Source organism: Phyllobates terribilis, unplaced genomic scaffold, assembly GCF_046119375.1.
Source record: "Phyllobates terribilis strain yellow unplaced genomic scaffold, ASM4611937v1 Scaffold_309__1_contigs__length_2245554, whole genome shotgun sequence".
In the NCBI taxonomy this organism is placed as follows: Eukaryota; Metazoa; Chordata; class Amphibia; order Anura; family Dendrobatidae; genus Phyllobates; species Phyllobates terribilis.
Window position 1 is genome coordinate 880,225 of NW_027363069.1, and position 26,888 is coordinate 907,112.

Genomic DNA, 26,888 nt, shown 5'->3' on the forward strand with positions numbered 1-26,888 from the left:
CGTCACACCGTGAGCAGACCACATATGACCACCACATAGTGACCGAACAATACCTCATACTGTAAAAGGGAGAAATATCGCCACACCATGACCAGACCAGATATTACCAACATATAGCGACCCAAATAATTCCACATACAAGGGAGAAATACCACCACACCATGTCCACACCACATAGTGACCAAATAATAACACATACAGGGATAAATACCACACCATGACCGGACCAGATATTACAACATAGTGACCGAATATTACAATACTGATCATTAATGAAATGTCCTCGGACGTACATTCAGTTGAAACCAGTGGGCCCCCTCTACGTCCTGCTCAGGGTCCTGCCAAGGACCCTGGCCCACCGGATAATCGTTCAGTGTCCCGGTGCTCCAGTCAGACCCTGTTTGCCCACCAAACTCATCCATTTAAATGTCTGATTTTAGAGTTTGCATTGTGTTCCTTTTCTTTGCTTATAAAAACATAATAATTATAGTCTATGGACCTTTTCTGATGCTGATGGTTCACAAAAGAAATTTGAGACATGTTTGATTGTAATCTGATTTGCAGATAAAGCTGGCCCATTCAAATGATTGGATTGCCAAAAAAAGATCCATTTGCATCCTTGTTCTGTATGTTTTTCACTGACTAATGTTAGAAGTTTGTAAATCTTCATCACTTTTTTTCTCTCATCAATAGGTGGCAGAAAATGTCATTTTTCAACATGAGGAGAGAAAACTTCATTCCATCACTTTACCTGATGGGCCCATGCAGGGTCGGACTGGCCTGGTGTGATAAATTCCCGGTGGGCCCCGATGAGAGAGTGAGAGAATTGGTAGCGGGGGCTCTTAAAAAGTGCGGGCCCTTTAAAAGCGCAGCCGAAGGAAATGTAGCGTCGCGTGCGGCGCTCCTACTATTCAGTGGTGACAGCGGGTGACGCGCATAGTCACATGACAGGAGGACGTGATCTTGGTGGGCGGTGACACGCACCGCGCTCTGCTTTCCCGCTGGTGGCTGGCAGTTGTGTGGTGTCAGGTGACACGCTGACGTCACGCTCTCCTCTTTCTGCTCCCCTGCCGGTTTTCGATACGCCGACGCCGCGCTCTGCTCTCCAGTCCCGGCTCCTGCTCCCTTGGAATTGGCCTTGTAACACCGGCTCCCGTCCGGGTATGTAACACCGCACCAGCACCGCGCACCGCCCTCTTCTCTCCTGCTCTCTTGGCCTTTTAAGCCGGCTCCTGGGCTGAGTATGCGGTGACCTGCACTCTGCTCTCTCACCATCACCCTGGAAACAAGGCTGCCGGCCCCGGCTACAGCTCTCCCTGCTTCAACTTCAAGTCAAGTGCAATAGCCACGTTTTTCTGGGTGAGTGTTCCCAGCATTGGTCATCATCCATATATGGAGGGGTCGCAGGCTGGTCACATGGTGACATGGATGGAGACATGGGGCTGAAGGCGGGGCTGGCTGGACCCATGGGGACATGGGGCTGAAGGGGGGGCTGGATGGACTCATGGGGACATGTGGCTGAAGGGGGGCTGGATTGACCCATGGGGACATGGATGGGGACATGAAGCTGAAGGGGGGGCTGGCTGGACCCATGGAGACATGGGGCTGAAGGGGGGGCTGGATGGACCCATGGAGACATGGATGGAGACATGGGGCTGAAGGGGGGGCTGGATGGACCCATGGGGACATGGATGGAGACATGGGGCTGAAGGGGGGGCTGGATGGACCCATGGGGACATGGATGGAGACATGGGGCTGAAGGGGGGGCTGGATGGACCCATGGGGACATGGATGGAGACATGGGGCTGAAGGGGGGGCTGGATGGACCCATGGGGACATGGATGGAGACATGGGGCTGAAGGGGGGGCTGGATGGACCCATGGGGACATGGATGGAGACATGGGGCTGAAGGGGGGGCTGGATGGACCCATGGGGACATGGATGGGGACATGGGGCTGGATGGACCCATGGGGACATGGGGCTGAAGGGGGGGCTGGATGGACCCATGGGGACATGGGGCTGGATGGACCCATGGGGACATGGGGCTGGATGTACCCATGGGGACATGGATGGGGACATGGGGCTGAAGGGGGGGCTGGATGGACCCATGGGGACATGGGGCTGGATGGACCCATGGGGACATGGGGCTGGATGGACCCATGGGGACATGGGGCTGGATGGACCCATGGGGACATGGGGCTGGATGGACCCATGGGGCTGGATGGACCCATGGGGACATGGGGCTGGATGGACCCATGGGGACATGGGGCTGGATGGGGACATGGGGCTGGATGGACCCATGGGGACATGGGGCTGGATGGACCCATGGGGACATGGAGCTGGATGGACCCATGGGGACATGGATGGACCCATGGGGACATGGAGCTGGATGGACCCATGGGGACATGGATGGGGACATGGGGCTGGATGGACCCATGGGGACATGGGGCTGGATGGACCCATGGGGACATGGGGCTGGATGGACCCATGGGGACATGGGGCTGGATGGACCCATGGGGACATGGATGGGGACATGGGGCTGGATGGACCCATGGGGACATGGATGGGGACATGGGGCTGGATGGACCCATGGGGACATGGATGGGGACATGGGGCTGGATGGACCCATGGGGACATGGGGCTGGATGGGGACATGGGGACATGGGGCTGGATGGACCCACGGGGACATGGATGGGGACATGGGGCTGAAGGGGGGGCTGGATGGACCCACGGGGACATGGATGGGGACATGGGGCTGAAGGGGGGGCTGGATGGACCCACGGGGACATGGGGCTGAAGGGGGGGCTGGATGGACCCACGGGGACATGGATGGGGACATGGGGCTGAAGGGGGGGCTGGATGGACCCACGGGGACATGGATGGGGACATGGGGCTGGATGGACCCACGGGGACATGGATGGGGACATGGGGCTGGCTGGACCCACGGGGACATGGATGGGGACATGGGGCTGGCTGGACCCACGGGGACATGGATGGGGACATGGGGCTGGCTGGACCCACGGGGACATGGATGGGGACATGGGGCTGGCTGGACCCACGGGGACATGGATGGGGACATGGGGCTGGCTGGACCCACGGGGACATGGATGGGGACATGGGGCTGGCTGGACCCACGGGGACATGGATGGGGACATGGGGCTGGCTGGACCCACGGGGACATGGATGGGGACATGGGGCTGGCTGGACCCACGGGGACATGGATGGGGACATGGGGCTGGCTGGACCCACGGGGACATGGATGGGGACATGGGGCTGGCTGGACCCACGGGGACATGGATGGGGACATGGGGCTGAATGGGGGGGCTGGCTGGACCCATGGGGACATGGGGCTGAATGGGGGGGCTGGCTGGACCCATGGGGCTGAATGGGGGGGCTGGCTGGACCCATGGGGCTGAATGGGGGGCTGGCTGGACCCATGGGGCTGAATGGGGGGGCTGGCTGGACCCATGGGGCTGAATGGGGGGGCTGGCTGGACCCAATGGGACATGGGGCTGAATGGGGGGGGCTGGCTGGACCCATGGGGACATGGGGCTGAATGGGGGGGGCTGGCTGGACCCATGGGGACATGGGGCTGAATGGGGGGGCTGGATGGACCCATGGGGACATGGGGCTGAATGGGGGGGCTGGCTGGACCCATGGGGACATGGATGGGGACATGGGGCTGAATGGGGGGGCTGGCTGGACCCATGGGGACATGGGGCTGAAGGAGGGGCTGACTGGACCCATGGGGACATGGATGGGGACATGGGGCTGATGGGGGGGGCTGGCTGGACCCATGGGGACATGGAGGGGGACATGGGGCGGAAAGGGGAGCTGGATGGACCCATGGGGACATGGAGGGGGACATGGGGCAGAAAGGGGGGCTGGATGGACCCATGGGGACATGGGGCTGAAGGGGGGGGGGCTGGCTGGACCCATGGTGACATGGATGGGGACATGGGGCTGAAGGGGGGGCTGGGTGGACGCATGGGGTGACATATGGATGGAGGCAGGGGGCTGAAGGGGGGGCTGGCTGGACGCATGGGGAGACATGGATGGAGGCATGGGGCTGAAGGGGGGGGCTGGCTGGACGCATGGGGAGACTTATGGATGGAGGCACGGGGCTGAAGGGGGGGGCTGGCTGGACGCATGATCGGACACATGGAGGTGAAGGTGGCCAAGTTGGGGACCTGGATGGACACATGGAGGTGAAGGGCGGCAAGCTGGACACATGGGGACCTGGATAGATATATGGGGTGGGGTGGGATGCATATATGAGGGGGACAGGATGGATATATGAAGGGGGGCGGGCTGGACACATGGAGGCCCGGATGGATATATGGGAGGGGCAGGCTGGACACATGGAGACCAGAATGGATATATGGGGGGGGGGGTCAGGTTGGATAGATGGGTGGCCACGCTGGACAAGGGACTTTATTACTGTTTAGGGGCCAGATTGAGGAACTTTATTAGTTTATGATGGCGAATGGGGAACATTATTACTTTAGAGTCCAATTAGGGACATTATTACTTCTCTAATATAATTTACTTTTTAGGAAACTGTTTTCCATAAGAGGGGACAAAAGGGGGGTCCTGTTACTGTGCAGGGCGCCACTATGTCGCTTTATTTCTTCAACTGGTGTAGTGTAGAATCCTGGGGAAAAGTGGGAATGTGCTCTAAAAGAGATCAGTTATTGATAACTGTGTGTTATTTTCTGCAGAGATGATTCCTGGCTGGAAGAAGTGATGGCGGACTGTGCCAGATGAAGAAAAGCGAAGATGAAGAACTTCACCTAGAGACATCACTGGTGAGTCAGTGTATTACTGTACACTTACACTATATAGTATATACTGAGCTCCTGTGTATGTCACTCGTGATAACTGTATTACCTGTACACTATATACAGAGCTCCTGTGTATAATGTCACCGGTGATCACTGTATTACCTGTACACTGACACTATATACAGAGCTCCTGTGTATAATGTCACTGGTGATCACTGTATTACCTGTACACTATATACAGAGCTCCTGTGTATAATGTCACTGGTGATCACTGTATTACCTGTACACTGACACTATATACAGAGCTCATATGTATAGTGACAGTGTTGTTAGTATTGTGGTTTGTATTCCTGATCAGTATTGTAGTATTTGGTCACTATGTGGTGGTAATATGTGGTCTGGTCATGGTGTGGTGATATTTGTCCCTTTTGTATGTGGTATTATTGGTGTTGTTATAGTGGATTATGTTGTGTATGGCGGTCATTTGTTCTCGCTGAGATTAACTAGGAAAAGATTTTTTTCAATGAGGCCACGGCTTCACTATCCGTATTTGGTCAGTATTTTTTCTCAGTAGTGAGAGGCAAAAGCAGGAGTGGGTGATAAATCCAGAATTGGTGACTTGTTTCTATTCTACCTTTTCTCTGATTGTTCCTCACCTGGTTTTGGCTCCCACTCCTGAGAATAATCCTGACTGAATACTGATAGTGGGGCTGTGGCCTTAGAGATGAAATACTTGGAGCAGAGCGTCAAAGATGGACTTACAGGGGTTCTCCGGTGAAAACAAGTAATCACCTCTCCACAGGATCAGTGATAACTTATTGATTGGTGGGGGTCTGACTACTGGGACCTGCACCGATCGGCAGAATGTGGAGCTTTTCTCCCCATTAGACTGGAGCTCATGTGCGACTCGACCACTGATCCATTCTTCCAATCGGTGCGGTTTCCAATCAATAAGTGATCACCTATCCTGTGTAGCCCATGAATCTGTGATCACTTGTTTTAACCGCAGAAGCTCTTTCATGCAAACTCCAGAAATTGTCCATCCCTGTTCTAGTCTGTGCACAGTAGATGTGAGGAGCCGCCGGTCACTGCTCCACTATAACAGGGAGATAATATAAGAGAACCAGCGAATGATAGGTCCAATACAACAAAAGCAATTCAAAAATACCTTTATTCAAGTTATGGTTAAAGTGACACTACATACACAAGGAAAGCCGCATTATAATAGTCATACAGCAATGTTATAATATATACTAGACTCTGAGATATATAGATGAATAAGAATAGATAAACATCAAGCAGGTTAATACATGGAAGGAAGGGGACAAACGGAAAGGGGTTATATCACCGAAATGGCAACTAAGAAAACATGTGAATGGCCAAATCATAAATATATATATATGTACATGGCAGTGTGGAGAGGAAAATTCCCGTGTGCTCCATGTCATTTAATAGTACATATACCCCATGCTTATCCATACAGTCCAGAGTAATCAGTGTGTAAGCCCAAATATAGAGTGTATCTACCTGCACAGAAGTCCAGTGTGTATAAATGGCATCAAGCGGCGCAGCCCCGACGCGCGTTTCGGACACACGTCCTTCGTCAGGGGGTAGCGTCCATATGAACCAGCACGTATAAAAATACTAATGTGACCAATCGGTAAGCACCGGGTGTCCTACATAATTAGGATCGCCCGCAATTAAGCTCCAAATTGAGGCGGGCGCATACAGCTGGTTATCCGCCGGTGTATACAGGCAGCGCTTGATGTGCACGCATGCGGCGGCCGGAGGGACTGGAAGTCGCGGGCATCGCGTCATGCATCAGCCGACGACGGGAACACACGTGACCCGGGTCACCTGATGCATAGAGACACGTGACCGCAGCCTCACGGAGCACAGACGGCGCATGCGCGCAGCGCTTACCCGTAGAATGGGCATCAAATTGTCCTCTGTATCCAAGCAACCACGGGAGATCAGGAAGCCAGAATGGAGAAAGGAACACAAGAGGAATAAGGATCACGCAGATAGAGACAACTCGGGGAATCAGAGTGACAATAAGTAAGTGTGAGACTAGTGAAGTGACTGTGCAAATCATACAAATATAATCATATGTTATGTATATACACATCGACCACAATGGGAGATATGCATAGAGAGGAAGAGGGATAAAGTGAACATGTGCTATATATCAAAGACCTATAATGGCCAGTTAAAACATTAAGGTGTGTGTATATAGAGTATAACACAGTGTATATATCCATATTTGAATATATTTGCGTATACATACATATCAAATATAAAGTGTTTACGTGCAATAAATAGAGTAACATGAAAAAAAGGGGGGGGAAAGAAAAAAAGAGAAGAGAAAAAAATATATATATAAAAGATATATATAAAAAATAAAATAAAAATTTTTTTTTACATATAAATATATAGATAGATAGTAAAAACAATCAGATAATACATCAACATACGTATGGAAATAATATACAGGTGAGACATTCTATCCCATCAAGAAAAAATTATATTTTTATATATAAAATATATAAAGAAAGAAAAAAGGGGGAGAGGGGAGGGTGGGGGGGGGGAAGAGAAGAACAATATAATAACGGCTTCCAATCTTCAATCCCGAAATATGTCATAACACTAGGATCCCACTCCGATGCTAGATCAAAGGCCACATCAGAAATAAACTATAAGAGGGGAGAGAGAGTTAAAATTACTATCATATAGAAAATAAATAAAAACATGTTAAAAACAAATTAAAAACAAACAGGCAGGTTCAAGGACTAGATTGGTCACAGAAATGGAACGTAACTCATGTCAATACCGGTAGGCCAATTCCTTAGATTAAGGAGAATCTGCTCCAGTGATGCGGATTTTATACAACAGGCCGATATATTAAAGATGCGATTCTTGGAGAGAGGCTACAGCCGTCTCTCCGTCAAAAGAGCATTTAATAGGGCTAAACATACCTCTAGACACAATGAACTATATTCAAATAAGACACAGCCAACGAACAGAACTGTTAGATTCATCACACAGTATCATGGTCAAACTAATCTGATGCGCTATTTTCTAAACAAATCTTGGCCCATCCTACAATCTGACCCTGTGCTCTCGAGATATTTGAGCCCGAAACCCAATATCACTTTTCGTCGGTCACGTAATTTACGGGACGATCTAGTGAAAAGTCACTATACCAATGAAAGAACAACTTTTATGTCTAAAGTGAAACCACTCAAAGGCTGTAGACCCTGTGGTAAATGTGTGGCATGTTCAAATGTGGTGCGATCCGACACATTTCAAAGCTCGGACGGACTTACAATATATAATATCCAACACCTCATTACATGTACCACAACTGCAGTGATCTATTATGCCACTTGCCCATGCTCATTAATCTATGTGGGATTAACTACCCGCCAATTAAAGGTTAGGATACGCGAGCATGTTCTTGGTATTATAGCAGCAAAAGAAATCAATGATCCATCGCTCTTGAAGACAATACCGAGACACTTCAAGACATTTCACGGATGTGACGCCTCATTACTTAGAGTAATTGGGATTGATATGGTTCCACCTAACATTAGAGGAGGTAAGATAAGTAAACGTCTGGCCCAATTAGAAACAAGATGGATCTGGACATTGAAAACTGTCTGTCCTTTGGGACTCAATGAGAACATGAGTTACGTTCCATTTCTGTGACCAATCTAGTCCTTGAACCTGCCTGTTTGTTTTTAATTTGTTTTTAACATGTTTTTATTTATTTTCTATATGATAGTAATTTTAACTCTCTCTCCCCTCTTATAGTTTATTTCTGATGTGGCCTTTGATCTAGCATCGGAGTGGGATCCTAGTGTTATGACATATTTCGGGATTGAAGATTGGAAGCCGTTATTATATTGTTCTTCTCTTCCCCCCCTTCCCCTCTCCCCCTTTTTTCTTTCTTTATATATTTTATATATAAAAATATAATTTTTTCTTGATGGGATAGAATGTCTCACCTGTATATTATTTCCATACGTATGATGATGTATTATCTGATTGTTTTTACTATCTATCTATATATTTATATGTAAAAAAAAATTTTTATTTTATTTTTTATATATATCTTTTATATATATATATTTTTTTCTCTTCTCTTTTTTTCTTCCCCCCCCTTTTTTTCATGTTACTCTATTTATTGCACGTAAACACTTTATATTTGATATGTATGTATACGCAAATATATTCAAATATGGATATATACACTGTGTTATACTCTATATACACACACCTTAATGTTTTAACTGGCCATTATAGGTCTTTGATATATAGCACATGTTCACTTTATCCCTCTTCCTCTCTATGCATATCTCCCATTGTGGTCGATGTGTATATACATAACATATGATTATATTTGTATGATTTGCACAGTCACTTCACTAGTCTCACACTTACTTATTGTCACTCTGATTCCCCGAGTTGTCTCTATCTGCGTGATCCTTATTCCTCTTGTGTTCCTTTCTCCATTCTGGCTTCCTGATCTCCCGTGGTTGCTTGGATACAGAGGACAATTTGATGCCCATTCTACGGGTAAGCGCTGCGCGCATGCGCCGTCTGTGCTCCGTGAGGCTGCGGTCACGTGTCTCTATGCATCAGGTGACCCGGGTCACGTGTGTTCCCGTCGTCGGCTGATGCATGACGCGATGCCCGCGACTTCCGGTCCCTCCGGCCGCCGCATGCGTGCACATCAAGCGCTGCCTGTATACACCGGCGGATAACCAGCTGTATGCGCCCGCCTCAATTTGGAGCTTAATTGCGGGCGATCCTAATTATGTAGGACACCCGGTGCTTACCGATTGGTCACATTAGTATTTTTATACGTGCTGGTTCATATGGACGCTACCCCCTGACGAAGGACGTGTGTCCGAAACGCGCGTCGGGGCTGCGCCGCTTGATGCCATTTATACACACTGGACTTCTGTGCAGGTAGATACACTCTATATTTGGGCTTACACACTGATTACTCTGGACTGTATGGATAAGCATGGGGTATATGTACTATTAAATGACATGGAGCACACGGGAATTTTCCTCTCCACACTGCCATGTACATATATATATATTTATGATTTGGCCATTCACATGTTTTCTTAGTTGCCATTTCGGTGATATAACCCCTTTCTGTTTGTCCCCTTCCTTCCATGTATTAACCTGCTTGATGTTTATCTATTCTTATTCATCTATATATCTTAGAGTCCAGTATATATTATAACATTGCTGTATGACTATTATAATGCGGCTTTCCTTGTGTATGTAGTGTCACTTTAACCATAACTTGAATAAAGGTATTTTTGAATTGCTTTTGTTGTATTGGACCTATCATTCGGTGGTTCTCTTATATTATGTGTCTTACCGAATGGTCTGCCATTTCACGTTGGTCCATATAATAAGTACACGATTACTTACCGGCCCGTTGATTTGCGGGTCTGAATATGATCAGTGTCTTATACTGTTATATTCAGTGTTGTATATATCTGATAATTTTACTGTGTTTTGCACAGGCTCCGTCTACTCTGAATATGGACCTAAAAGCCAGGGAACTATCCTGGCAGGGACAAATTAATGAAGTTTTTGGTAACAGTGGTGCTGCAGCTTTGGATTCTATTGGTTCACAGGTTGATATAGCTACTAACGTAATTAGGAACCTATTGTTAAAAAGGACACGCCTTTGGTGGAATAAAGCTTTCCTTGAAAATTACATTCTGAAACAGTTGATCCCTAGAGGCCTTAGGGTACGGGTCATACCATCCTTTCTGATTGAAGATAAGGACTTTATTAGGGATTGGGAGCAAGTGTGTAATGACACATCTAAGAGATTTATGGAGTTATTGATACAACTCAATCTCAAGTCCATCAATGAGATTGATAAATCCCTTGAAAAGACGGTCTCCAATGCAAAAGTGGATTTATCTGTGGATCAAATTAACTCCATTGATGCACAGATGAATAAGTCCATGGACTTGTGGGTAAAGGACATCCAGGCGAACCATGCCAAAAAACTAACTAGAGACCAGAGGGATTTTTCGATGGGCAGAGTATATAGGTGGAAGAAACTTACTCCCCCGGGCCTAACTAGGGATCGCACCCCATCTATTTCATCAAACCCGCCGACCAGCGAGGCATCTGACGCCTCCTCTTCCGTCTCTGTATCTACTCCAAAACGGAAACGCGAGTTACGGTTCCCTCCTAACAAGCGCAACTATAACTACTCACCAGAATCTAGAGGCAGCTTGAAGGTAATTAACCTAAGTTCTCACTCTTTTTCCCAGCAGGAGATTTCGTTGTTGAATAAAGGTTTGATGTTTTGCCCTTCAGCACAATTCGATAGGTTTACGGCCATTAAAGATCTCCATCTTTTTGCACGGAAATTACTATTTAAAAGATACTTCCATGATGAGGCCGCCTTTTGTTTATTTCCCACAGAGACGGAACAGGAGGCGTTAGCCAACCTGGAAGAACTGGCGGAGGAACATAACAGTCCGATAGGGGGTAAGATCCCTTCCTCTATTAGACCACGCTCTCAGAAATTCCCACCCCTATCTACGTGTCCCACCATTGATGTATTTGTTAAAATGGTGAGCAAAGACTTTGAGAAAATTCCACGTTACCCAATGACGCGCCCCTGGGCCTGTGTCGCGCTGCGTTGCGCACGCGGGAGCTTACCCGGAGCCGGATCTGTTTAGGGTTGTAGTCTCGTGGCGGTGACCCGGTCCGTGCCCAGGGAGTCAAACTGGACGGCAGTCTGTTAGCGGTAGAAAATGGTTGATGACTACGCCACCCGTTGAATGCAGCCAGGGGGCTGCTGCTGCAGGGCAGACCGCTGAGGCCGGTGGAAGGATGGTGCAGCGTGATAGTATAACCCCCAACGGGAGGGGTATGGCCTCAGGGCAGCCGACGTGGATGATGGGGGTAGCAGGAACCACTCAGAGACGGTATGGTAGCGTTCAGGGTCTTTACTGGTAACAACGATAGACCCTCCCGGAGTACTTGCTAGCGAACGGGGCCTGGTCAGTCCTTGAGCAGATGGGATCTCCCCTGGCCAGGCGTAGTTGTAGGCCTCCCAAGCTGACTGTACTCTTCTGGCTACCTTGCTGGAAGCTGATGTAAGTAGCCCACGTCCCTGAGTGTACCGTGTGGTGCTCACCCGTATGGCCGGTGACTCGGGGCCTTCTAATGGCTTCCGCTCCACGATGGCGGTGCTGGTCCCACGCGTGTGACCGGGCCTTCGGGCTTCTGGGCCAGGGGACCTGAAATCCCCTGCCTGACGGATTCTGCTGCTGGGTAGAAGTTAGTCCCCACAGCCTCGGACTCCGGGTCCGGTAAAGAATCTTCTTAGTCAGGGCGAGCTCTTTAGCTGCCAGCCCCTGACTCCTTGTGACTCTGCTGCTTCCTATGCTGCTCTTGTCTCTACTCTTCCTGGACTCACTAACCCTGCCTCAGCCCCGGGTTTATACAGGGGAAGTTCTTCCCCTCCCAAGGCTGGGCAGGAGGTGTGGCATGCACAGGATCCCTGACCAAAGGACCTCCCACCTGCTCTCAGACGTAATATCTCTATCACTGTGACAACCAGACCCCTGGGGTGTCACACTCCCCCCTAGTGAAATTTAGTACTCCGGGACTAAACACTTTTTAGAAAAATATAACAAGGTATATCAAAGAACAATAAAATACAATAAGGAAACACAATAAGATGGTCACGGATGTCCGCAACCGGGTGCAGTCTTTGAAGAAAAGCAAAGGTGTCCATTTCACCAACACAGGGAGACGTAACCAGGTAGGGGTCTGTCCTACCCCGAGTCCTTAACAGTCTCTAGTCCATCCTGGGTTACGCTCCAACTATATACAAAGGATTCCCGGTAAATCCACCGAAGACTCCTAAAAACAACTAGAAACACAAAATTACACACAAGCAACAATAAACAGGTAAACATTGTAAAACAACTTAAACATTTAGATCCTCCAACGTGCGGGTAACTGGCCTCTAGTGGCCCTAGTGGACCTACGGAGCTGACTGTCTGGCCCTGAACTACAGGGTGTAGGAGCTGTCAAGGGTAAACTGGGCAGCTGTCTACCGGCTCTTTGTCTCACTAGGGGTACGGCAGGCTCACTATAAGCAGAGGGTGGATTCTCCTGTTCCGCTTGGGTGGAGTCTTCTGCCTCCTGGACCGGCTGCTCTTCCAGCTCTACCCGTTGCTCCGTAGGTTCTTGGGATGATGGTTGGAGGAAGGTGAGTACGGGTACCACAACTGCACCATTGACTTGAGTCCAAGACCGAGGGAAGTCCCCGAGCACGGTACTAACCATATCTTCCCTTTCTTCCACGGGTCGATGGTCTTCCTGTTCCTCCTCAGGGTTCCTCAGTTGTTCGGGGCACTTCTTCAGGTGGTCCCGGGATACAATGGCTGTGGTTTCCCCTCCGTCTTTACTGATGGTACAGACCTTCGGGTTCTCGTGGCTTGAGGGCAGTACGGTGTACGGGTCCTTCTCCCACTGGTCGTCCAACTTGTGGAGCCGTCTCTTCCTCTTCAAGACCTGCTCTCCGGGTACCAGGGGAACAGCGGGAGCATACTGGTTGTAAGTCTTCTCTTGTCTTTCCCTAGCCTGACAGAGACTTCGCTCCACGCTCTCCTGTACTTTCCGGTACTGCTGCTGCCTCTCTGTGTCCCAGTCTGTTTCTGGTGAAGTGTCCTCGGGCGTCAGGACTCCCATTTCCAGGTCAACAGGTAACTTACCAGGTCTTGCCCTCATTAGGTAAGCCGGGGTACAGTTGGTGGAACCTACCGGGATGTGGTTGTATAGGTCCACCAGATCGGGCAACTTCTCAGGCCACAGACTGCGTTCTTCCAGGGGCAACGTTTTTAGAAGATCCATTACCACCTGGTTCATTTTCTCACAAAGTCCATTAGTTTGCGGATGGTAGGGTGTCGTCCTTATCTTCCGGCAGCCATACAGATTGCAGAATTCCTGGAAGACCTCCGCTTCAAAGGCAGGTCCCTGGTCCGTCAGCACTTGGTCCGGGTACCCGTGTGGACGGCAAAAGTGCTGCTGGAAGGCTCTAGCTGCTGTTCGAGCCGTTAAGTCCTTGACGGGGACGACAACCAGAAACCGGGAGTAATGATCCACGATGGTTAACGCGTAGACGTAGCCACTTCTGCTGGGGGTCAGTTTTACATGATCCAAGGCTACCAGTTCCAACGGTTGCCGGGTGACGATGGACTGCAGGGGAGTCTTCTGGCTGGCCCGGTCCTTCCTTCTCAGATTGCACGGGCCACAGTCTCTGCACCACTTCTCGATGGTTCCCCTCATGCCTACCCAGTGGAACCGCTCGCGCAGCAGGAACTCCAGCTTTTTCCACCCGAAGTGTCCAGCTCCGTCGTGGTATGCCTCCATCACCATGGCTGCGTCTCTTCGTGGCACCACTACTTGCCAGAGTAGTTCATGCGTCCTGGAGTTAACCATTCTGCGGCACAACTTCCCCTTGTAAAGGAACAGTCGACTCTTCTCTGCCCATAGTTGTTTGGCTTCCTCTGGAGCGTCTGATTCCAGGCTAGCCTCCGGGCGAGTCAGCATCTCCTTCACCAGTCGGACGGCAGGGTCGCTGTCTTGCGTTTCCGCCCAGTTGTAGTGAGGTAAGGGGTTCAACGTAGCAGCCTGCTTACTCCTTACCCGGTGGGAATACTGGATAGTCCCATGACGGTGGAACGCAGGGAGTTCAACTTCTTCCAGTCCCTCCGGATCTTCTCCTCCGTCCGGCAGGTTGGGCATCCTGGACAGGGCGTCCGCGTTGGTATTGGAGCGCCCTGCCCGGTATTTAATTGTGAACTCGTAGTTGGACAGACGGGCCATCCACCTCTGCTCCAGGGCACCGAGTCTTGCCGTGTCCAGGTGTGTCAGCGGGTTGTTATCCGTGTATACGGTGAACCGGGAAGAAGCGAGGTAATGCTTAAAGCGCTCGGTGACTGCCCATACCACGGCCAGGAACTCTAGCTTAAATGAGCTATAATTCTCGGGATTCCTTTCGGTGGGTCGCAGTTTTCGGCTGGCATAGGCGATTACTCGCTCTTTCCCCTGCTGAATCTGGGACAGTACGGCTCCTAGCCCGACGTTACTGGCGTCGGTGTAGAGGATGAAGGGCTGGCTATAGTCCGGATACGCCAAGATTTCATCCCCCGTGAGGGCCATCTTCAGCTGGCGGAAGGACTCTTCCTCTAGCTCTTCCCATTTGAAGGGCGGCTTCTGGTTCTTGGCCTTCCGGGACTGGCCTATCAGGAGGTCCTGCATAGGCGCCGCCTTTTTGGTGAAACCGGGAATAAACCTTCGGTAGTAGCCTACCAACCCTAGGAACTGCCGCACTTCTTTTACGCTGGAAGGGCTTGGCCATCCTTTGATTGCGGTGATCTTATCGGGGTCGGGAGCCACTCCGTCAGCGCTCACCACGTGTCCCAGGTATTGCACCTTTGGTTTCAGGAGGTGACACTTGGAGGGTTTCACCTTTAGGCCGTAACTCGCCAGAGCTTCGAACACCTCCGCCAGGTGTTTCAGGTGGTCCTCATAAGTTTTGGAGTATACGATGACATCGTCCAGGTACAACAGGACCGTCTCGAAGTTTCTGTGGCCCAGACAGCACTCCATTAATCGTTGGAAGGTTCCTGGGGCGTTGCAGAGTCCGAACGGCATGCAGGTGAACTCGCTAAGTCCCATCGGGGTGGTGAATGCGGTCTTCTCCCGGTCCGCCTCTGCTACAGGAACCTGCCAGTACCCGCTAGTGAGATCCAAGGTAGAGAAGAAGTTAGCAGATCTTAAAGCAGCCAATGACTCCTCTATCCTTGGTAAGGGGTACGCATCCTTGTGTGTGATACGGTTGATTTTCCGGTAATCTACACACATCCTCATGGTGTTGTCTTTCTTTTTGACTAAAACTAGTGGGGCTGCCCAGGGGCTACAGCTATCCCGGATTACCCCAGCCTCCTTCATGTCTCTAAGCATCCCCTTGGCGTGTTGGTAATGTGCAGGGGGTACGGGTCGATACCTCTCTTTTATGGGAGGATGATCTCCCGTGGGGATGCGGTGTTCTACCCCCTTGACTCGCCCGAAGTCTAACGGGTGTTTACTAAACACTCTCTCATACTCTTGAACCACCCGATAGACTCCTTGTTTCTGGTGTGAGGGAGTGGAGTCAGTACCCAGATGTAGTTGCTGACACCAGTCCTCCATGTCTTTCTTAGAGCCGTTACCTTCCTCCGGGTGAGATGGAGGCAAGGGTTCCACAGATTGTATAGAATTTTGATTAGTGGTATATAATTTGGCTAGCGTGGCATACCGGGGCAGGTACACTTCCCTCTCCCCGATATTTATTATGCGAACGGGCACCCTCCCATGGCGTACATTGACCACCCCCCGTGCTGTCAAAATGGTGGGCCTACTGTCTGAGTAAACTGGTTCTACCATTGCCTGGTAATCTCTACCTCTCAGACCAATAGCTGCCCGGCACCAAATCATCATTTCACTTTTTGGGGGCATGGCAATAGGAAAAGGGTCACACATTCTTACGCTACCAATCTCACCGCCGGAGAGTTCCACTTGTTGCCGTTGCATCAGTGCCCGGATCTCTTTCTGGAGCACCCGCTGCTCGCCGGAGCTGGCATTCTTGGCAACCTGCTGTAAAAGGAAAATCACCTCTGCAAGACAATTTTCAATTACATTAGTTCCTAGAGTTATTTTTGGGTGACTCTCATGTTTGTCAATATCTACAATGATCAGTCCCTGTGCGGCCAGTTCGACTCTACCAATTTTGATGGTCACCTCTTTAAATCCGATCTGTGGCACGGGCTGACCATTGCTGGCGATGATACTCAAGTCGTCGTCAGGGTAGCGGGTAATATCCGAGTCATTCCAGTACTGCTTGAAGAGCACGTACGGGATGGTGGTGACCTGTGACCCGGTGTCCAGTAGGGCACTCATGGGAATGCCATCCAGTACCACAGGCAAGACTGGACGTCCTCCCACATATCTGTCGCGCCAGTTCGATGGGCCTGGTGATCTTTTTCCTGGGGGTTGGCCCTCTACCCCAGGTTGTGCCCGTTTAAAGAACAGTACCTTTCCATATGTCCGGGTTGATTGCAGCGGTGGCAGATGGGTCGTCCGTCCTCGCTGTATCGGTCACTGGGTCTTCCTCTGGCCGGTGGGGTCCTCCTTGGTCGACGCCACGGGATGTCCTCCGGTCCGGATGCCAGCTGGATCTTCCCTGGAGTGGAAACCTGTAAAGACTGCACAGTTCGGGTTAGCGCAGCAACGCTTTTAGCTAGCTCTTGGACCTGATGGTGTAGGTCTGGAGCCGGGTCATTGTCCAAAGCCTGCGCATCAGCTCCCACAGGCCCTGCTGACAAGGGCGCCGCCTCCTGGTAGTAAGTGGTAGTGGGGCGTCTGTGGGTCACAACGCCACCTGGTGCCGGTTCTCGGAGCACCCGGATGGCTCTGTCCTTGAACTGTGCAAATTCTAGATGAGGGTCCTGTAAGGCCATTGCCCGCAACTGGGTGCGGTGGGCATTGCAATATAAACCCTCTATAAATTGTTCGGTCAACAGCCTGTCCTCGTTTCCCACTCCATTAGGGTCGGTCTGCTTAATGGCCCTCAGGGCCTCTTGTAGGTTGAGTGCATAGTCCCTTATACTCTCATGCGCTCGCTGCTTGCACCCGTAGAATCTAAGTTTAATCTCGGCTGAGGTGCGGGTATCAAAGGTGTCCTTCAGCCGGGTTAGTATCCCTGCGACAGTCTTCCTCCCAGGTGGCCAGGATTTTACTTCCCTTTTGGCTGCCCCAGTTAGTTGGGCCACCAGGATGCTCACTTTTTGCTCTTCTGTGAGGGGGTACACCTGGAAGAGGCTATCCAGCTTTTCTCTAAAGTCATGCAGGGTATGTGACTCCCCTGAGTACTGGGGTAGCCAAGCTGCTCCCGGGATATAGGGCATGGTGAAGGGCATAACTGCAACAGCGGTAGCGCTGGCGGGGGTTGAGGCAGTGGAGCTCTCCTCCGTATCCGACATCTTCCTCCCCCCTAGTGGTCCGTGGCCTACCTTGCGATGATCCTGTTCCGTAGGCCGCGGCTCCGCAGTGGATCGTCAGGGTTGAGGACCTTCCGTCGCGCTCCTGTGACGTCGGCGTCTGCTGGGCTCCTTCCAGGACCTTACGCAACGTCCGGACGTGAGGCGGGGCTTCAGTTCTCGCGCGCTTTCGGAGTCCACGCCCCTCTTCTTCCCGCGCGGCGTCCTCAAGATGGCGTCCAATGGCGGGAAAACTCCACGGATGGCGGGAAGAAGGCTGAAGATGGCGCCGGATGGCGGGAAACTTCACCGATGGCGGGAAGAAGGCTGAAGATGGCGCCGGATGGCGGGAATCTTCACCGATGGCGGGAATCTTCACCACTGGTAAGTTTGAACAGTCTTTGCTTTTCAGGCACGCAGTACCCGGTGGTTGCGGGCACGTGATCCTGCCGACTACGCCAAAGTTGACGCGCCCCTGGGCCTGTGTCGCGCTGCGTTGCGCACGCGGGAGCTTACCCGGAGCCGGATCTGTTTAGGGTTGTAGTCTCGTGGCGGTGACCCGGTCCGTGCCCAGGGAGTCAAACTGGACGGCAGTCTGTTAGCGGTAGAAAATGGTTGATGACTACGCCACCCGTTGAATGCAGCCAGGGGGCTGCTGCTGCAGGGCAGACCGCTGAGGCCGGTGGAAGGATGGTGCAGCGTGATAGTATAACCCCCAACGGGAGGGGTATGGCCTCAGGGCAGCCGACGTGGATGATGGGGGTAGCAGGAACCACTCAGAGACGGTATGGTAGCGTTCAGGGTCTTTACTGGTAACAACGATAGACCCTCCCGGAGTACTTGCTAGCGAACGGGGCCTGGTCAGTCCTTGAGCAGATGGGATCTCCCCTGGCCAGGCGTAGTTGTAGGCCTCCCAAGCTGACTGTACTCTTCTGGCTACCTTGCTGGAAGCTGATGTAAGTAGCCCACGTCCCTGAGTGTACCGTGTGGTGCTCACCCGTATGGCCGGTGACTCGGGGCCTTCTAATGGCTTCCGCTCCACGATGGCGGTGCTGGTCCCACGCGTGTGACCGGGCCTTCGGGCTTCTGGGCCAGGGGACCTGAAATCCCCTGCCTGACGGATTCTGCTGCTGGGTAGAAGTTAGTCCCCACAGCCTCGGACTCCGGGTCCGGTAAAGAATCTTCTTAGTCAGGGCGAGCTCTTTAGCTGCCAGCCCCTGACTCCTTGTGACTCTGCTGCTTCCTATGCTGCTCTTGTCTCTACTCTTCCTGGACTCACTAACCCTGCCTCAGCCCCGGGTTTATACAGGGGAAGTTCTTCCCCTCCCAAGGCTGGGCAGGAGGTGTGGCATGCACAGGATCCCTGACCAAAGGACCTCCCACCTGCTCTCAGACGTAATATCTCTATCACTGTGACAACCAGACCCCTGGGGTGTCACACCCAACATTAGATAATTTGACTAGAGATGAGAGACAGTGTCTCCAGCGGCTGCGTAAGTTGCCAGATGTGGTGTTTAAACCAGCTGATAAGGGTGGGAATGTGGTGATCTGGCCTAAATCAATGTACGAGGATGAAGCCTTCCGCCAATTGAGAAGTGTGGAATGCTATAAGAAACTAACCTTTAATCCCATAATAAAATATCAGACGGAACTCTCCTCTATCTTACAAATAGCTAGGGACAATGGAGTCATTTCAAAAGAACTACATCTAGCACTCCAGGTCAGTGAACCCTCCATTCCCACCCTGTATCTTTTACCAAAAATACATAAAAACTGCCAAACACCACCAGGGAGACCAATTATCTCAGGGAAAGGGAATTACCTGGAAAATGTAAATCGATTCATTGACACCAAACTGCAGCCGCTGGTAGAATCACTACCTTCTTTTACCAAAGACACCTCTGAGTTCTTGAGGAAAATAGATGGGCTTCACATAGATGGGGATACCATTCTCGTAACAGGTGATGTAGAATCATTGTATACCAATATTCCCCATGCAGATGGAATACGGGCTACCCAATTCTTTCTGCAGTCTTCATCCAACACAACGGATATGAGTGATCTCATTATCCAACTACTAGAGTTCACCCTATCTCATAACTTTTTTCTATTCAATGGGTCCTTCTACCTACAGCTCCGGGGTACCGCAATGGGTGCGGCATTTGCACCGGCATATGCTAATTTATTCCTGGGGCTGTGGGAGAGGGACCTATTCCTGTCAGATCAGTATCCATCTATGGACCGCGTTCTTTTTTGGACGCGATACATAGATGATATATTCTTGATCTGGCAGGGGACCATTAAAGAATTACATCAATTTATGAATGATTTGAATCAGAATCATTTAAACATTCACCTTACATATCAATACGACACGGACTCCATCGATTTCCTGGATGTGAAGATATATAGGGATGCCCATAACTGTTTACAATCCACTCTATTCCGTAAAGATACAGCGGTGAATTCTCTACTGCTGGCATCTTCGTCACATCCTCCAGCAATGATTCGGTCAATACCGGTAGGCCAATTCCTTAGATTAACCACTTCGCGCCAGAGCCTGTTTTTGCCTTCGTGACCGGGCCAATTTTTTCAATTCTGACCACTGTCACTTTATGAAGTAATTACTCTGGAACGCTTCAACGTATTCCCCTGATTCTGAGACTGTTTTTTCATGACATATTGTACTTCATGATAGTGGTAAAATTTCTTCCATATAACTTGCGTTTATTTGTGAAAAAATCGGAAATTTGGCGAAAATTTAGAAAATTTTGCAATTTTCAAACTTTTAATTTTCATGCCCTTAAATCAGAGAGATATGTCACACAAAATAGTTAATAAATAACATTTCCCACATGTCTACTTTACATCAGCACAATTTTGGAACCAAAATTTTTTTTTGTTAGGGAGCTATAAGGGTTAAAAGTTGACCAGCGATTTCTCATTTTTCCAACAAAATTTACAAAAACATTTTTTTATGGACCACATCATATTTGAAGTCACTTTGAGGGGTCTTTATGACAGAAAATACCCAAAAGTGACACCATTCTAAAAACTGCACCCCTCAAGGTGCTCAAAACCACATTCAAGAACTTTATTAACCCTTCAGGTGCTTCACAGGAATTTTTGGAATGTGGAAAAAAAAAATTAACATTTAACTTTTTTCACAAAAATGTTACTTTAGACCCAATTTTTTTTATTTTCACAGGGGTAACAGGAAAAAATGGACCCCAAATTTTTTTGTGCAATTTCTCTTGAGCGTGCTGATACCCCATATGTGGTGGAAAACCACTGTTTGGGCGCACTGCAGGGTTCGGAAGGGAAGGAGCGCCATTAGACTTTTTGAATGTAAAATTTGTCTGAATAATTAGCAGACACCATGTTGCGTTTGGAGAGCTCCTGATGTGCCTAAACAGTGGAAACCCCCCACAAGTGACACCATTTTGGAAACTAGACCCCTTAGGGAACTTATCTAGATGTGTGCTGAGCACCTTGAACCCCAAGGTGCTTCACAGAAGTTTATAATATTGAGCTGTAAAAATAAAATTTTCACATTTTTCCCACAAAACCGTTTTTCATCCCTTAATTTTGCATTATCATAAGGGTAATAGGATAAATTGCACCATGAAATTTGTTGTGCAATTTCTCCTGAACACGCTGATACCCCATATGTGGAGGCAAATTACTGTTTGGGCGCATGGCAGGGTTTGAAAGGGAAGGAGCGCCATTTGACTTTTTGAATGTAAAATTTGTTTGAATAATTAGCAGACGCCATGTCGCATTTGGGGAGCCCCTAATGTGACTAAACAGTGGAAACCCCCCACAAGTGCCACCATTTTGGAAACTAGACCCCTTAGGGAACTTATCTAGATGTGTGGTAAGCACCTCGCACCCCCAGCTGCTTCACAGAAGTTTATAATATTGAGCCGTAAAAATAAAATTTTCACATTTTTCCCACAAAACCGTTTTTCATCCCTTAATTTTGCATTATCATAAGGGTAATAGGATAAATTGCACCATGAAATTTGTTGTGCAATTTCTCCTGAACACGCTGATACCCCATATGTGGAGGCAAATTACTGTTTGGGCGCATGGCAGGGTTTGAAAGGGAAGGAGCGCCATTTGACTTTTTGAATGTAAAATTTGTTTGAATAATTAGCAGACGCCATGTCGCATTTGGGGAGCCCCTAATGTGACTAAACAGTGGAAACCCCCCACAAGTGCCACCATTTTGGAAACTAGACTCCTTAGGGAACTTATCTAGATGTGTGGTGAGCACCTCGCACCCCCAGCTGCTTCACAGAAGTTTATAATATTGAGCCGTGAAAATAAAATTTTCACATTTTTCCCATAAAAAATGTTTTTCATCCCCTAATTTTGCATTATCATAAGGATAACCGGAGAAATTGCACCATGAAATTTGTTGTACAATTTCTCCTGAGTACGCCGATACCCCATATGTGGGGGAAAACCACTGCTTTGGTGTACGGCAGGGTTCGGAAGAGAAAGGAGCGCTATGTTGGCTGGGATAGGCAGCAGACACCATGTCACATTTGAAGAGTCGCTGACATGCCAAAACAGCAGAAGCCCCCACAAATGACCCCATTTTGTAAACTACACCTCTCAAGGAATTCATCTAGGGAAGTAGTGAGTATTTTTTAATTTTTAAATTTATACCATTGGGCAGTGAAAAAATCATAATTATATTTTTACCACAAAAAAATGTTTTACCCTCAGATTTTACATTTTCACACAGGGCAATGGGTAAAAATGGTGCCGAAATGTGTCACACAATTTCTTCTAAAAGTGTCAATACCCCATATGTGGCTGTATCGTACCGCTTAGCCATACGGTGAGATCTGGGGGGGACAGAGTGCTATTTGACAATTGGAGAACAAATTATTGTAGAATAGGCATTTGGATTTGGGAGCACAAAATTTTCTGAATTTCTTTTGGGGGGCAAGGGTCATTTTGCTTTTCCAGAGCCTTTCTGCTACCAGTAACTTGGAAGTCCCTTATATTTTTAACAGATGACGGACCTGAGTGGGGACTAGCTTTTTTTGAGGACTGAGTTGAAGCTTTTATTGGGAACATTTTACGTAACATTTATCCGGCGCTCTAGGCTGAGCACTTACATCGGGGTTTCCATCTAAATTTCCAAGTGATGTAATTCAGATGAAACCCCTGCAGGATCCATTCACTGTAATGAGGCAGCAGAGTTACTCTGGACACCGTCTGGCCTCTGTGTAGCGGTGTCCTTTTTTTCAGAAGTGCACAAAACTGTGGCCAACCGCACTTTTATGCACGCTTAAAACAAATGACACCGTGGGATCCCAGGCTAGACGGCGTCCACAGTGGCCTATATCTGTCTCATTACAGGGAATCTTCCGTCATGGGTTCTGGCTGAATCATGTATTTCAGAGATTTACACGGAAACTCTGGTGTAAGTGCTCAGCGCAGAGCACAGGATAAATGTGAGCAGAGCCTTACTGGGATCTTTGGGGACATAATAAACAAATCAGTAGCAGGTGAAGAATTGGTTTTTTTTATTTTTTACGCCGTTCCTAGTGTGATATAACTGATTAGATTACTTTATTCTTCGGGTCGGTGTGATTACAGAGATACCAGATTGATATCGGGTTTTTATGACTGACAGCTGTCACACACTAAAAGACGCTTTTTTTGCAAAATCTAGTTTTTGCATCACCATATTTTGAGAGCTATAATTTTTCCATATTTCGGCCGACAGAGTCATGTGACGGCTTGTTTTTTGCGGGACGAGTTGACATTTTTATTGGTACCATTTTTGGGTATGTGACATTTTTTGATCGCTTTCTATTCCGTTTTTTGGGAGGTAAAATTAACAAAAACAAACAATTCAGGAATTGTTTTTTGAGTTTTTTTTTTATGCCGTTCTGCGTGTGGTAAAAGTGATCAGGCAGCGTTATTCTTCGGGTCAGTACATTTACAGCGATACTACACTTACTGTATTTTTTTTATGTTTTGGCGCTTTTACACAATAAAATATTTTATAGAAAAAAATATTTTTTTTGCATTGCTTTATTCTGAGCGCTATAACTTTTTTATTTTTCGGCTGATGGAGCTGTATGGCGGCTTTTTTTTTGCGTAACAAGATGACGTTTTCAGTGGTACCATTTTTATTTCTATTTTGTTTTTTGATCGCATTTTTTTCCACTTTTTGTTTGGCAATATGATGAAAAAGCATATTTTTTTGCTCCGTTTTTTATTTATTTTTATTACGGTGTGCACAGAAGGAGTTAATTAGTGTGACAGTTTTATAGCTCGGGTTGTTTCGGACGCGGCGATACCAAATATGTGTACTTTTTTTGGTTTTGTAAAAATATACGGATTTATTGGTTTAATATTTTATTTATTTATTTTTATTTATTTTGTGATTTTTTTTATTAATAGTTTAAAAACTTTTTTTTTACTTTTTTTCACATTTTTTCTTAGTCCCTGTATGGGACATTAATTTTTATTTTTCTGATCTTTGATCTCATGTAATGTAATAGACATATATTACATTACATGAGATCTTCCCTGACTGTTTCAGTCAGAGTCTCCTGTCTGGCTACAGCTGCAGCTGAGCCAGACAGGACACCATATATGGCAGAGCTGGAGGCGGTCATGTGACCTCCAGCTGCCATAGCAACCCCAGGTCCTGGAAGGACTCGGAGGTCTTCGGAGAGGTAAGTTGACGACCCCCTCTCCTCCTGCTGTCTCCTATATGCCGCGATCACTATAGATCACAGCATATAGAAGACAGCTAGGGGTTAACATCACTGGGACCTGATCTAATCAGGTCCCGATGATGTTCCCTGTCAGAGCTAACGCTCTGCACCGGAATCGCAGCGCTTGCAGGACTCTGGGGGTCCTGAGCGCTGCGAGACCACCCACCGTTTTTAAACGTCGGCGCTGCACAGAGCCCAGCAAGCGCCGACGTTTATCTACAGTGGGCGGTCGGGAACCGGTTAAGGAGAATCTGCTCCAGTGATGCGGATTTTATACAACAGGCCGATATATTAAAGATGCGATTCTTGGAGAGAGGCTACAGCCGTCTCTCCGTCAAAAGAGCATTTAATAGGGCTAAACATACCTCTAGACACAATGAACTATATTCAAATAAGACACAGCCAACGAACAGAACTGTTAGATTCATCACACAGTATCATGGTCAAACTAATCTGATGCGCTATTTTCTAAACAAATCTTGGCCCATCCTACAATCTGACCCTGTGCTCTCGAGATATTTGAGCCCGAAACCCAATATCACTTTTCGTCGGTCACGTAATTTACGGGACGATCTAGTGAAAAGTCACTATACCAATGAAAGAACAACTTTTATGTCTAAAGTGAAACCACTCAAAGGCTGTAGACCCTGTGGTAAATGTGTGGCATGTTCAAATGTGGTGCGATCCGACACATTTCAAAGCTCGGACGGACTTACAATATATAATATCCAACACCTCATTACATGTACCACAACTGCAGTGATCTATTATGCCACTTGCCCATGCTCATTAATCTATGTGGGATTAACTACCCGCCAATTGAAGGTTAGGATACGCGAGCATGTTCTTGGTATTATAGCAGCAAAAGAAATCAATGATCCATCGCTCTTGAAGACAATACCGAGACACTTCAAGACATTTCACGGATGTGACGCCTCATTACTTAGAGTAATTGGGATTGATATGGTTCCACCTAACATTAGAGGAGGTAAGATAAGTAAACGTCTGGCCCAATTAGAAACAAGATGGATCTGGACATTGAAAACTGTCTGTCCTTTGGGACTCAATGAGAACATGAGTTACGTTCCATTTCTGTGACCAATCTAGTCCTTGAACCTGCCTGTTTGTTTTTAATTTGTTTTTAACATGTTTTTATTTATTTTCTATATGATAGTAATTTTAACTCTCTCTCCCCTCTTATAGTTTATTTCTGATGTGGCCTTTGATCTAGCATCGGAGTGGGATCCTAGTGTTATGACATATTTCGGGATTGAAGATTGGAAGCCGTTATTATATTGTTCTTCTCTTCCCCCCCTTCCCCTCTCCCCCTTTTTTCTTTCTTTATATATTTTATATATAAAAATATAATTTTTTCTTGATGGGATAGAATGTCTCACCTGTATATTATTTCCATACGTATGATGATGTATTATCTGATTGTTTTTACTATCTATCTATATATTTATATGTAAAAAAAAATTTTTATTTTATTTTTTATATATATCTTTTATATATATATTTTTTTCTCTTCTCTTTTTTTCTTCCCCCCCCTTTTTTTCATGTTACTCTATTTATTGCACGTAAACACTTTATATTTGATATGTATGTATACGCAAATATATTCAAATATGGATATATACACTGTGTTATACTCTATATACACACACCTTAATGTTTTAACTGGCCATTATAGGTCTTTGATATATAGCACATGTTCACTTTATCCCTCTTCCTCTCTATGCATATCTCCCATTGTGGTCGATGTGTATATACATAACATATGATTATATTTGTATGATTTGCACAGTCACTTCACTAGTCTCACACTTACTTATTGTCACTCTGATTCCCCGAGTTGTCTCTATCTGCGTGATCCTTATTCCTCTTGTGTTCCTTTCTCCATTCTGGCTTCCTGATCTCCCGTGGTTGCTTGGATACAGAGGACAATTTGATGCCCATTCTACGGGTAAGCGCTGCGCGCATGCGCCGTCTGTGCTCCGTGAGGCTGCGGTCACGTGTCTCTATGCATCAGGTGACCCGGGTCACGTGTGTTCCCGTCGTCGGCTGATGCATGACGCGATGCCCGCGACTTCCGGTCCCTCCGGACGCCGCATGCGTGCACATCAAGCGCTGCCTGTATACACCGGCGGATAACCAGCTGTATGCGCCCGCCTCAATTTGGAGCTTAATTGCGGGCGATCCTAATTATGTAGGACACCCGGTGCTTACCGATTGGTCACATTAGTATTTTTATACGTGCTGGT

At 48.1% G+C, this 26,888-nt stretch overlaps 1 long non-coding RNA gene across 1 annotated transcript in view; it reads left to right on the plus strand.

Moving 5' to 3' along the window:
- The first annotated feature begins 1,019 nt into the window (after positions 1-1,019).
- The window catches only part of LOC141220991 (uncharacterized), a 77,375-nt gene continuing 51,506 nt past the window's right edge, over positions 1,020-26,888 (plus strand). The window contains exons 1-2 of the long non-coding RNA XR_012289090.1: positions 1,020-1,359; positions 4,722-4,808. This is a non-coding gene — a long non-coding RNA (uncharacterized lncRNA). The remainder of the gene's footprint in view (positions 1,360-4,721; positions 4,809-26,888) is intronic.